The 13,451-nt window shown below is 38.3% G+C and overlaps 1 protein-coding gene across 3 annotated transcripts in view; it reads right to left on the reverse strand.

Moving 5' to 3' along the window:
* The window catches only part of LOC129718023 (uncharacterized), a 717,449-nt gene that overhangs the window by 32,153 nt on the left and 671,845 nt on the right, over positions 1-13,451 (reverse strand). The gene's annotated exons all lie outside the window — the stretch shown is intronic.

The following is a 13,451-nucleotide window of genomic DNA, read 5'->3' on the forward strand; positions in this document are numbered from 1 at the left end:
GATAGAGAAGAAGGAAAAGCATGGAGAGAGAGATAAATTATCCAGAAAGTAAAATATCCCATGTCTAAAAAATACTTTGGTCAAAACTCTACAGTTCAAGCAACCAATAAAAAATCGCACTCAGTATGATTTTCAAAGAGCTCCGGGGCTTTCATTTGAGCATGCGAACATCAAAATCGGAATATGCGTACTGTAAAAAGGGTGTTTTTTTTTGTTATTTTTCTTTTGTTCGATTTTGATATACTACACATATAAACAACATATTTACACATCTATACATACAGGCACACATTCACATACATACAGATATTGTTCAGTTCGTCGATCTGAGTCGATTGGTATACAACACATGGCCCTCCGTACCATTCATTTTGCCTTAAAAGTTAAATGTCCCATATAAAAAAAATTTTTTGATCAATAATTCAAAATCTAAGCCACTAATCGAAAATCCACTCGGTAGCATTCTGGGGGAGAACAGTAGCTTTCGTTTGCGTATAAGATCATCAAAATCGGATATTGCGTTCTGTACGAAAGGTGTGTTAGTTTTTTGCGGCACATACATACAGACAACATACATACACACACACATACACACACAAATACACACGAACAGACATTGCTCAGTTCGTCGAGCTGATTCGAATGGTATATACGATTCGGCCCTCCGGATCTTGGATCAATTTTGCGTTTTTGGACCTATTTTATAACTTTTGTCTAGTATAACAAAGGTAAAAAACAATCATATCAAACGATTAATCTTTTGCCCTAATTATATCGTACGGCCGATTCGTCGTGCATTTGCGTACTATAAACAAATCGCAAGGAGTCAATGCATTTGGAATGTTCAAAATTATTAATTAAACACAAAAGTGGGCGGGACGACGTTTGCCGGGTCAGCTAATCTATCAATATAAAATTGAAAGTGTTTTTTACTGTACGTTCCACCATCACTTCGTGACAGCTAGATCTGTGTTTACTAAATTTGGCGTAGATGTTACTAGGCATGACGGAATGGTCCTAGAAAAGTAAACTGAAGGGTGGCCCATGATAAGATAGAAGTTCTCAGTAATTTTTGTTGTTCGGTTCAACCGAATGTTAACTTGAGAAGGTCAAAAAGAGGGAGAATAATAGTGATATTTCGGACAATATACGAATTGAAATTTTTTTTCCTTGATTTATTTGTTCCGTTATTTGCCGAGAAACCGTAAAATAGCAAATTTCCGAGCTTAGTAAACTAATATACTGAATCTCGGTATCCTAATATCATTTAACCGAGATTTGTCGAACAAAAAAAGCTCTTACCGATATTTCGAAAAACAGAACTGTCGTAATAATGAGCTTTGCTCGAGTCTTGGTTGAGTTGCGAAAGGAGCAGGTTCTGCAGTTGATTATCATGATGAAGAAATTTCAGATACACTCTCAAAATTTTTTTCCCATCAGCGATGTCTTACGAGGGTACAACCAGTAACGACGATGAAGTTTCAGTCGAACTTTTTGCCGCTTTTTTCAAATCGGTGTACAACTTTAACCCTCCAGCTATTTCCCCGTAACTGTTAAACACCTTGCCATCATTCGATATACACTTGTCACGTCCAACTTTCACCGCAGCCGAGGTTACCATCGCGCTGAAATCTCTTGACACGTTAAAAGGCCCTGGATCAGACAAACTGCCCCCTGTATTCATACAGCGTTGCGCGGAAGTACTTGCATCACCGGTATGCCACATCTTCAACCTGTCGTTATCAGAAGGTATATTCCCAGAGGCATGGAAAATGTCTGCTGTCACGCCCATTCACAAAGCCGGAAGTGCTCATAACGTCACTAACTATCGACCAATCTCGATTCTCTGTTGTCTTGTCAAAACGATCGAGCTTCTAATTCACGATAAATTTTACGCAGCCGCTAAGTGCATAATATCCCAACACCAACACGGCTTTGTCAAAAATCGTTCTACTGCTACGAACCTCATGACATACGCAAGTTTTCTTAACTCTAGTGTGGACAAACGCTGTCAAGTGGACAGTGTCTACGTAGACTTTGCCAAAGCCTTCGATAAGGTACCCCACGAGCTGACGCTGAAAAAGTTTGAGAAGCTGGGCTTCCCTAACTGGCTTATCTTGTGGTTGCGCTCCTACCTACAGGACAGATCCGCTTTCGTGAAATATGAATCCGTAAAGTCAGGCCGGTTACCGACACCATCTGGTGTGCCGCAAGGTAGCCACCTTGGTCCTTTAATTTTCATTTTATTTGTGAACGACTTGACCAACCGTCTTGACTCTCATGATCTTATGTATGCCGATGATTTGAAGATATACTGAGTAATCAGTTCCTTGATCGATTGTGCCGCTCTGCAGAAGGACATCGACATCATAACAAGCTGGTGTATTCTGAACGGGATGGCGATAAACGGGACGAAGTGCGAAGTAATCAGATTTGCTAGAATGCAGACGCAGTGGCGCTACGAGTTTAAAGCGAAAGGAACGTGTTTCTTCAATGAACGACTAAGGAGTGATCATTTACAGCAAGCTCAGTTTTAACGAGCACATCGCAGCGACTACGAGTAAGGCTTTCGCTTTGCTCGGTTTCATCCACCTACACACACGCGATTTCAGCGCACTCAAAACGCTTTACTGCTCAATTGTTCGAAGTGTCTTCAAGTACGCTGTTCAAATTTGGGCTCCCTACCACGAAACTCAAATTGTTCGCATAGTGAGAATACAGCGATGTTTTCTCCGTTTCGCACTACGGCGACTACCTTGGAACGAAATCACCCACTGGAAAGATGTTTTGCCCTACTAAATAATAATAATGTGTTTGATTCCATTGTAACTAGATCACGTTTTAAAATAAGTGTTAGGTATTTACACTAGTTAGGCATAAGTCAGTCAGCCTGGAGACGTAGTAAATAAAAAAAAAGAACTTGTTTTTTTTTACGTGGGACTACGTCTTTGTTGATGACACCCCGTTAAGCATACAGACGCGAGGCATACGGACGCGAGGCATAGTACGCTAGACATAATGGACGGCAGACATACGGACACGAGACATATGAACGCGAAGCCGAATGGACGCGAGGCCGAATGGACGCGAGGCCGAATGGACGCGAGGCTGAACGGACGCGAGGCCGAATGGACGCGAGGCCGAATGGATACAAGGCCAAGGGGAAGTGAGCCGGAATACGGTATTATCGTCATCATCACAGCCTTTTTTCAATGTATTAATTTTTTTTTTCAATGTATTTCGCTTCAAAGTGTCATTTGGAAAGCAATACACTCGCGGCCTTCAGCCGACTCGCTGTTCGAGCGAATGCTGTCCTTACTCGCTACCGCTCGTTCGGACTTAACTAAGGGAACGAAACTCTGTTTGAGTAGACCTAGCAAACCAGTAGATCAGTCGTTTGGGTGCGAGAGGCCGCCGCTTCTGACGGCGGGTCGGCGGCCGGCTTGGACTGCGGAAACCACGGCGGTTTAGTGCCGCCTCGTTTCCTTGCCCTCGTTCATGCGTCTTCGCCGCATGATTTCAAGTAAAATATCATACCAAACTTAAACTCTTTAGGAATATATTTACACCTGAATTACATAATCGGATCTCATGCGATCGTACAACATCGCATTCGGCCTCGCATTCATTCGGCCTCGCGTTTATTCGGCCTTGCGTCCATTCGGCCTCGCGTCCATTCGGCCTTGTGTCCATTTGGCCTTGTGTACATTCGGCCTTGTGTCCATTCGGCCTCGCGTCCGTTATGCCTTGTGGCAGTATGCCTCGTATCCATTATGCCTCACATCCATTATGCCTCGCGTCTGTATGCCTAGCATACTATGCCTAACATCCATATGCCTAGCGTCCATATGCCTCGTGTCCCGTCCCCGTCTTTGTTTACTATAGACCTTTTTACGTACGAATGTGTTAGTGCAACTAGTTGAGGAGAATATTTACAAATAGCTGTTTTGTTATTCAGTTGAACATTCATTACATGTTTTAAACTTGTTTCCGAATAAGTTTTTTCATTCTTGATCAGAAATCGGAAGAAGCTGCTGAACATAATCTGCCAAAAATGGTAAAAGTGATAAAAGTCGATACAACGAGATGCGATGATTTACAGTTCTGAGGAAACAAAAGCAACTTTACACGGGTTTACACGTTTCCTAGTGTGCGTAGGTGAAAAGTCACTTATCTCTATACTGGGATGCATTCTGTAAAATTGGAAACGAAACTAGCAAATGTTGCGTCAGATTTCGAAAGTTAATAACAGCATAACCACATGATGGATAACAATAACCAAAATGTTGGTGGATAGATAAAATATGGAAAAACTTTGTAAAACGCCAGTTATCACTCTAATTTCATTGTTAAGCGATGAAATTGATAAAAAGTTTCAATGACAAATTTGCGCGAATAATGAACCAATAACATGCGAGCATTCCTAGCACAGACGACGTGAATAGACACCATCCGTTCCCTGTGATCCGTCATGATATAACGCGCAAAATTTGGTCGACTTCTCTGTATCGTTCCAATTTTAGGATATGTCCAGCCGAAGCTAGGACTTTGGTCGACTTCAAATTGGTGTATTTCTGTTAAAAATGCATTAAAAAAACATGAAATGTTGCATTTGGAAGTTGAGTGTATATACAATGGTTGCTAAAATGAGTTTTCACCGGTTGCTCTCCAGTTTTCAAAATGGCGTCCAAGCAAGAGGAACAGTGTGTCAAAATTTTGCTCGCGCAGCAAGAGAATCCGACGTTCTCGCACGCCAAATTGGCAAAATTGCTAGATGTGGCCAAAGCGACCGTAACATATATTTTAAAACTGTTTGGGGATCGTCTGTCGACCGCCAGGAAGCCTAGAAACGGTGGCAATCGTAGTTCGGACGTGGCAGCGACGATGAAGAAGGTGGCAGCGAATTATAAGCGGAATCCTAACCTCTCCATCTAATACGTCACTGGCAAGCTCATTGTCTCCCATACTAATGTGTAGCGAGCCAAGAAACGAGCCGGGTTGTCGACGTTTAAATGGTGAGGGTGGCGAACGCAGATTACGAACAAAACACCTCGGCAAAGCGGTGGTCCGGAAAACTGATATCTACTTACCAAGTTCGACCGTGGGTGTCGAATCTCATGTGAAGTTTGATTTCAAGCAGCTTCCGGGACAGGAATTTTATACCGTACCAGAAAAAGGAAGGGTGGCCTAAATTTTCAAAACCATCAAACTATCGAAGTTCCCGAGAAAATACCTCGTCTGACAGGCCATATGTACGTGTGGTCTAAAAAGCGGTATTTTCCCTTCCAGTATGTGCCTGCGTGTAGCAAATGCTTACACCACACTGCTTCTTTCTCCACTCCAAAGTGTCTAAACCAGCTTACAGAGAGACAAACACACTTCCAGCTCACCCCACATCTGATAGAAAGAGGGGTGAATCACTCTACAGAGAAAACGCAGAAGTACACAAGGTGAAAAAAACCTATCGGGCAAAAATGTAGTCCTCATGTAGCTACACTGCGAAAACGAATTCCGCCAGAGTAAATTCGATCGGCACGAGCAACGCAGTCTATTTTTTTTCTCTTAATCTCTTTCCTTCTTCTGCCATGCTCATGAAATCAACTGTGAAACGCACCGCAGATAGCTCTGAAGTGTAATTATTGTGCGTGATGTCCACACGTGTGAGAAAGTACACCATAGTTCATTGTCTCGCAAGAGAGAGATTTCGAGTTTCACCGCAGTGCGTTCAGGAAGCTCAGCAGATAAAAATCGTTTGTCGCTCTCTTCTAGCATGAGCGTTGATTTGCTCTTCAGTGTGACGGCAGTTGTTTTCGCAGGGCAGGAATTTCTCCTGCACTCTAGAGGTTTTCTGAGGAGAAAAGACAAGCATGTCAGTGATACCTTTTGAACAAAAACATTAGCTTCCTATTACAGTTTTTATAAAAGACCTGTATTCTTGCAAGCTATGTTTCTAATATTATTACGATTCAAAATTTCTGGTAACGTCCGCTCGAAGCCATAGTGGTAAATTATGCATTAGAATTTTTAGTTTTTAGGTATGATTTTAAACTAAATATCGAACAAAACACACTGATAATTCTTTGTAGCGAACCGTTATTTCACCTACGAACAATGCAGTAGTCAGAACTCAATTTCCTCTAAATTACAGCGTAAATAATGACAATTGAATCTAGAAATTTCATTTTTCTTTGTAATTTCGTGACGTCGAGTCTTAACGTTGGGCTAGCTACAGATATCATTCGCAATGTCATGTTACGGCATTGTGCGCAATCAACATTTAACTTCTTTTTTTTTTTTTTTTCAATGGACACAAGCACCCTTATCGGTTCCGAACTGCGCCTATCGGGAATGGTTTCCTGAAGGTGCCATATGGATGGGACGCCCGATTGGCGTTAACAGAAGAACCGAATTCAATTTTTCTGCCGATTATCGTTTATTTAGCGAATAAAGAAACTTTCGGAAGCAATTTCAGCAGCTTTGGACAGGGACCTTTTTTTTCTTCATTGCAACCAGTTAGGTTCAACTGTCTGCGAGACGGCGAAAAAAAGCTTGCAGATTGAATAAAGTTTTGCACAGTTTCAGCAGGAATGGAACCAAATCTTTTTTGCCCCGGGCGTTTTGTTTACCGGGTGGTTTCATGAAGGGTGGAAAATGGGTGCCAAACTTAACACATGTACTGTAAAACGACACTTTGCATATATGCAAATGTGCTTGGTCAGGCGTTTCGTCCCCTCGATTGGCATCAGCGCCGAAGCGTGTTCCGCTACGTTCAGAAAGCATTTTCGCACCGGACAGACCAGACAGAAGCCCTGGTGGGCGTGGGATTGGATTTGCCATCGCAGTTTGATCGGACAAAAAAAAGGATCAATAGAAAGACAGCAAGGGTCATTGGGTTCGGTTCTCGGTTTTATTCTTGTCCGTGCCACCAACCAACAAGGGTTGAAAAGTGACGCTTTTTATATGCCAACAGTGGAGGCATGCCTCGGACGGACATCATCTACCCGCATACACGCAACATTCCACTTTACGCTTCCAGAGCACTGAAACATCATATTCAGCATCATTATATCCATTCTGCTGAATCGACGGAACGTCATTTTCTCCCTCGTTGTGTGTAGCATGGGAAGGAAACTGTTTTTCCGTGTTCCTTCCTGCGCTACACTCTCCGGTTGATTATTTTCAAACTCATTGAAATTCTAATGGTATTTGGTTTTGCTTATATGGGAAATTGGAAATTCGATATATAGCAGCAGCATTCATTCATTGTTTTGCCCTATTTTCAGCTTGCTAATCATATCAGATAATCCTCCTTCCCCTCGTGTGAGATTGATATAAATTGACAAAATTGGACTGGAAAAGGCTCTGCGTCGAATCGATCACATTGGTTTACTTGAGGACTAGGTAACATTGTAGAGAGCATAATAGAATTTGAATGTTTTGTCTAGTTATGTTGGTAGAATAATTGATATTTGGGAGAGCTCTACGCAGTATGACTAGGATCAGATTTAATCATCTTCAATTTCGGTAAAAGTTTGTTCTAGCTTTAACCCGTAAAGACCCGGGACGGAACTTTTTTTTAGAAAATGGTCGTTCTCAGCGATGCTGCGGCCGATTTGAGTAAACTCGGAATATTATTCAAGGGGAATAGTTGCTCTAAGTTTTAGTAAGGGTGCCACCCCTCTGAACCCCTCCCAGTTTATGTGAGACCCAAATATGTCTGTGCCTTTTTTTATTTTTTCCTACTGATTGAACAAACGCATGGATTTATCATACGTATCAAATGTCCTTTGCATCAAATCATGTCGAGTAGATGAAATACGATTAACAAAAGTAAATTTTGAAGTTACCAAATTATTTCAGTGCAAAATCACATAACTACGTATTTTCATAGAAAGTCAAAAAAGATGTTCTACTGAGGGAAATTGTAGCTGTGTCCTTCAAGTTTTCTACTCTACATTTTTAGAATTAGGTCTTCTAAGTCCAAATATGTTAAAAGATTCATTCTAGCATATACAGATTTTGAGAAAAACAAGTTTGAATTCACTAAAGTACGAATTTTCATGGAAATTCGATTTTCTCAGTCTCTCACAGTAGGTTTCTATTTTGTTTTTCCATTTTTCAACTTTGCATTTTTAGAAAAAGGTCTCCTGAATTCAAATATGGCGAAAGATTTATTCTAGCATGAACAGATTTTGAGAAAAACAAGTTTGAATTCACTAAAGTACGAATTTTCATGGAAATTCGATTTTCTCAGTCTCTCACAGTAGGTTTCTATTTTGTTTTTCCATTTTTCAACTTTACATTTTTAGAAAAAGGTCTTCTGAATTCAAATATGGCGAAAGATTTATTCTAGCATGAACAGATTTTGAGAAAAACAAGTTTGAATTCACTAAAGTACGAATTTTCATGGAAATTCGATTTTCTCAGTCTCTCACAGTAGGTTTCTATTTTGTTTTTCCATTTTTCAACTTTGCATTTCTAGAAAAAGGTCTCCTGAATTCAAATATGGCGAAAGATTTATTCTAGCATGAACAGATTTTGAGAAAAACAAGTTTGAATTCACTAAAGTACGAATTTTCATGGAAATTCGATTTTCTCAGTCTCTCACAGTAGGTTTCTATTTTGTTTTTCCATTTTTCAACTTTACATTTTTAGAAAAAGGTCTCCTGAATTCAAATATGGCGAAAGATTTACTCTAGCATGAACAGATTTTGAGAAAAACAAGTTTGAATTCACTAAAGTACGAATTTTCATGGAAATTCGATTTTCTCAGTCTCTCACAGTAGGTTTCTATTTTGTTTTTCCATTTTTCAACTTTACATTTTTAGAAAAAGGTCTCCTGTATTCAAATATGGCGAAAGATTTATTCTAGCATGAACAGATTTTGAGAAAAACAAGTTTGAATTCACCAAAGTACGAATTTTCATGGAAATTCGATTTTCTCAGTCTCTCACAGTAGGTTTCTATTTTGTTTTTCCATTTTTCAACTTTGCATTTCTAGAAAAAGGTCTCCTGAATTCAAATATGGCGAAAGATTTATTCTAGCATGAACAGATTTTGAGAAAAACAAGTTTGAATTCACTAAAGTACGAATTTTCATGGAAATTCGATTTTCTCAGTCTCTCACAGTAGGTTTCTATTTTGTTTTTCCATTTTTCAACTTTACATTTTTAGAAAAAGGTCTCCTGAATTCAAATATGGCGAAAGATTTATTCTAGCATGAACAGATTTTGAGTGAAACATGGTTAAAACTATCAAAGTATGTACGTCTTAGACAAGTAATTATATCTGTATCTAACTAGATACCAGCAACTCGGTATCAAAGTTTTGGTTCATAGCATAGAGCAGAATTCGTATATTTATAAACCATACGAAATCTCGGGTTGGTTTAGAAATATACGAACTGAAAAAAAAAATTAAAGCCTTTCAAGTTTTAAAACAAAAAAAAGAGTCACGTGGCTTGTGATTAGTCTTTAGAGTAAATAAAGCGGACGATAGAGTTTTTTTTTTTGTTTTCTTGGACAATTTATACGGAGACTACGGTCGGAACTACGAATAACTAACCAAACCAACGAAGATAAAAAAATCGATGTGAGCACTGGCACCGCAAAACGTTTGTGTTAGTGTGTACCTTAGTGTACCTTAGTCAGTACCTTAGTACCTTAGTGAGTTCAAACTCGTTTTTCTCAAAATCAGTTCATGCTAGAATAAATCTTTCGCCATATTTGGATTCAGGAGACCTTCTATAAAAATGCAAAGTTAAAAAATGGAAAAATAAAACAAAAATCTACTGTGAGAGACTGAGAAAATCAAATTTCCATGAAAATTCGTACTTTGGTGAATTCAAACTTGTTTTTCTCAAAATCTGTTCATGCTAGAATAAATCTTTCGCCATATTTGAATTCAGGAGACCTTTTTCTAAAAATGTAAAGTTGAAAAATGGAAAAACAAAATAGAAACCTACTGTGAGAGACTGAGAAAATCGAATTTCCATGGAAATTCGTACTTTAGTGAATTCAAACTTGTTTTTCTCAAAATCTGTTCATGCTAGAATAAATCTTTCGCCATATTCGAATTCAGGAGACCTTTTTCTAAAAATGTAAAGTTGAAAAATGGAAAAACAAAATAGAAACCTACTGTGAGAGACTGAGAAAATCGAATTTCCATGAAAATTCGTACTTTAGTGAATTCAAACTTGTTTTTCTCAAAATCTGTTCATGCCAGAATAAATCTTTCGCCATATTCGAATTCAGGAGACCTTTTTCTAAAAATGTAAAGTTGAAAAATGGAAAAACAAAATAGAAACCTACTGTGAGAGACTGAGAAAATCGAATTTCCATGAAAATTCGTACTTTAGTGAATTCAAACTTGTTTTTCTCAAAATCTGTTCATGCTAGAATAAATCTTTCGCCATATTCGAATTCAGGAGACCTTTTTCTAAAAATGTAAAGTTGAAAAATGGAAAAACAAAATAGAAACCTACTGTGAGAGACTGAGAAAATCGAATTTCCATGAAAATTTGTACTTTAGTGAATTCAAACTTGTTTTTCTCAAAATCTGTTCATGCTAGAATAAATCTTTCGCCATATTTGAATTCAGGAGACCTTTTTCTAAAAATGCAAAGTTGAAAAATGGAAAAACAAAATAGAAACCTACTGTGAGAGACTGAGAAAATCGAATTTCCATGAAAATTCGTACTTTAGTGAATTCAAACTTGTTTTTCTCAAAATCTGTTCATGCTAGAATAAATCTTTCGCCATATTCGAATTCAGGAGACCTTTTTCTAAAAATGTAAAGTTGAAAAATGGAAAAACAAAATAGAAACCTACTGTGAGAGACTGAGAAAATCGAATTTCCATGAAAATTCGTACTTTAGTGAATTCAAACTTGTTTTTCTCAAAATCTGTTCATGCCAGAATAAATCTTTCGCCATATTCGAATTCAGGAGACCTTTTTCTAAAAATGTAAAGTTGAAAAATGGAAAAACAAAATAGAAACCTACTGTGAGAGACTGAGAAAATCGAATTTCCATGAAAATTCGTACTTTAGTGAATTCAAACTTGTTTTTCTCAAAATCTGTTCATGCTAGAATAAATCTTTCGCCATATTCGAATTCAGGAGACCTTTTTCTAAAAATGTAAAGTTGAAAAATGGAAAAACAAAATAGAAACCTACTGTGAGAGACTGAGAAAATCGAATTTCCATGAAAATTTGTACTTTAGTGAATTCAAACTTGTTTTTCTCAAAATCTGTTCATGCTAGAATAAATCTTTCGCCATATTTGAATTCAGGAGACCTTTTTCTAAAAATGCAAAGTTGAAAAATGGAAAAACAAAATAGAAACCTACTGTGAGAGACTGAGAAAATCGAATTTCCATGAAAATTCGTACTTTAGTGAATTCAAACTTGTTTTTCTCAAAATCTGTATATGCTAGAATGAATCTTTTAACATATTTGGACTTAGAAGACCTAATTCTAAAAATGTAGAGTAGAAAACTTGAAGGACACAGCTACAATCTCCCTCAGTAGAACATCTTTTTTGACTTTCTATGAAAATACGTAGTTATGTGATTTTGCACTGAAATAATTTGGTAACTTCAAAATTAACTTTTGTTAATCGTATTTCATCTACTCGACATAATTTGATGCAAAGGACATTTGATACGTATGATAAATCCATGCGTTTGTTCAATCAGTAGGAAAAAATAAAAAAAGGCACAGACATATTTGGGTCTCACATAAACTGGGAGGGGTTCAGAGGGGTGGCACCCTTACTAAAACTTAGAGCAACTATTCCCCTTGAATAATATTCCGAGTTTACTCAAATCGGCCGCAGCATCGCTGAGAACGACCATTTTCTAAAAAAAAGTTCCGTCCCGGGTCTTTACGGGTTAATAGACAAATTTTTGGTTTTATAGAAATCTTGAACGGTTTCTACAGGAAACTAAAAGAAAGAAATGCGAAGAACATTTCAAGCTGTACAGCAACACCAAACAATTATGTAAACCGACCTCCATTCACACGGTGTGGGTTCACTTTTCCTTTTAGAATGAGCCAAATTCGTACAATGGTAAAACTTTGCGATCTTCAAAGCTCATTAGCACGCGTTTTATTGCCTATGGAGAATCCTAATTCGTTTTGTCTTTACTGCCGCCTGTATATTGGCCCAGCAGAGCTCCGCAATAATGACAACTTTTGATTGGTTTTGTTAACGACATGAATTTGTTTTTCATTCTAGGGCTGACGTGAGTTCAATGGCAGTCCATTTCATCCGCGGTTATTATGGAGTAAGAAAAATGTGTTTAGAAATAGACAAAATCTTAATTATTTCTACTCTCCGTTAGGACGCTGATTTTGGTGATACTTATCCTGGTTCCGGAGATGGTATTTGGTAATTTTCTGCTATTTTGCAGACACCGGAAGTCGCCATCTTTGAATTCAAAATGGTGTCTGTGGTAGATTTTTAAGCTATGTGCATCATTCAGTGCATGATCTTTTTAAATCAATATATTTTTAGCGCCACTGATAGTGCCAGCTAGGCTCATTAATTTTCCCCTGCTAACACCTTAGCAACCTTATTTCAGGAAATTGGTTGCTGGCTCTGCGCAATCTAACCTTTAAATTTAATTAAAAGATAAATCGAAACGAAATCTTTTCATAATTTAATTCAATTTACTATCAAAAAATATTGCATATTTAAATCAATAAGTTTTCTTTAGCAAGTTTAAGATCTCAATTCTACAATCAATTCCAGAGGGAACTAAAGTATTTCGTATTTCATGATTGTTAAATTCAATTTTTTCTCTATCACCATATCGGCGAATACCTAATATTGGTTAAAAATAAAACTATAATTTATTCAAAATTATCACACGCACTGGTGGCTTAACATCGTGCATTTCCATTCATGGGTAGCATGAGGGACAAAGATTCCCAACCCCTCGGGATCGCTGAGGACCTACGGAAAAGTTTCTCTTTCTGGTGTTATCGTGGGTTTGCGGCGGAAGTAAAGCTTTTCGTGGTTGGCTGCGCAGCACCGAGCAAAAACTGGCTCCGACAAAGTAGATGTCAGTAATGTGTGATAAAAGTTATCACTCACTTTGCTAATGATGTAAACAAATTTGGTCCGAAAAACTGTCTCTTTGGACAGTTTGCGCCAACTTCGGGATCGGCGGTCGTTCGCAAACCCGGAGCTAGCCGCCTACGGTTCGAAGTATCGTCGACAAGAAAAAACGCGACAAAATAGATGTGTGACATCCAATTTGGACTCAATGTTTCTCACATCCGGAGGGTGGGAAAACTTTTTCCAGCCAAGAATGTGGAACGAGAGGCAAAAAAGAGAAACTTTTGGAAAATTTTTATCCATCACCGAGCAACAGATGAAAGATGAACCGAACTGTCGTCTAAGTAGCTGAAAGGGAATAGGGGCAGCCGTCAAGACTGTTTGTGCG

The sequence above is a fragment of the Wyeomyia smithii genome, chromosome 1, assembly GCF_029784165.1.
Source record: "Wyeomyia smithii strain HCP4-BCI-WySm-NY-G18 chromosome 1, ASM2978416v1, whole genome shotgun sequence".
NCBI lineage: Eukaryota > Metazoa > Arthropoda > Insecta > Diptera > Culicidae > Wyeomyia > Wyeomyia smithii.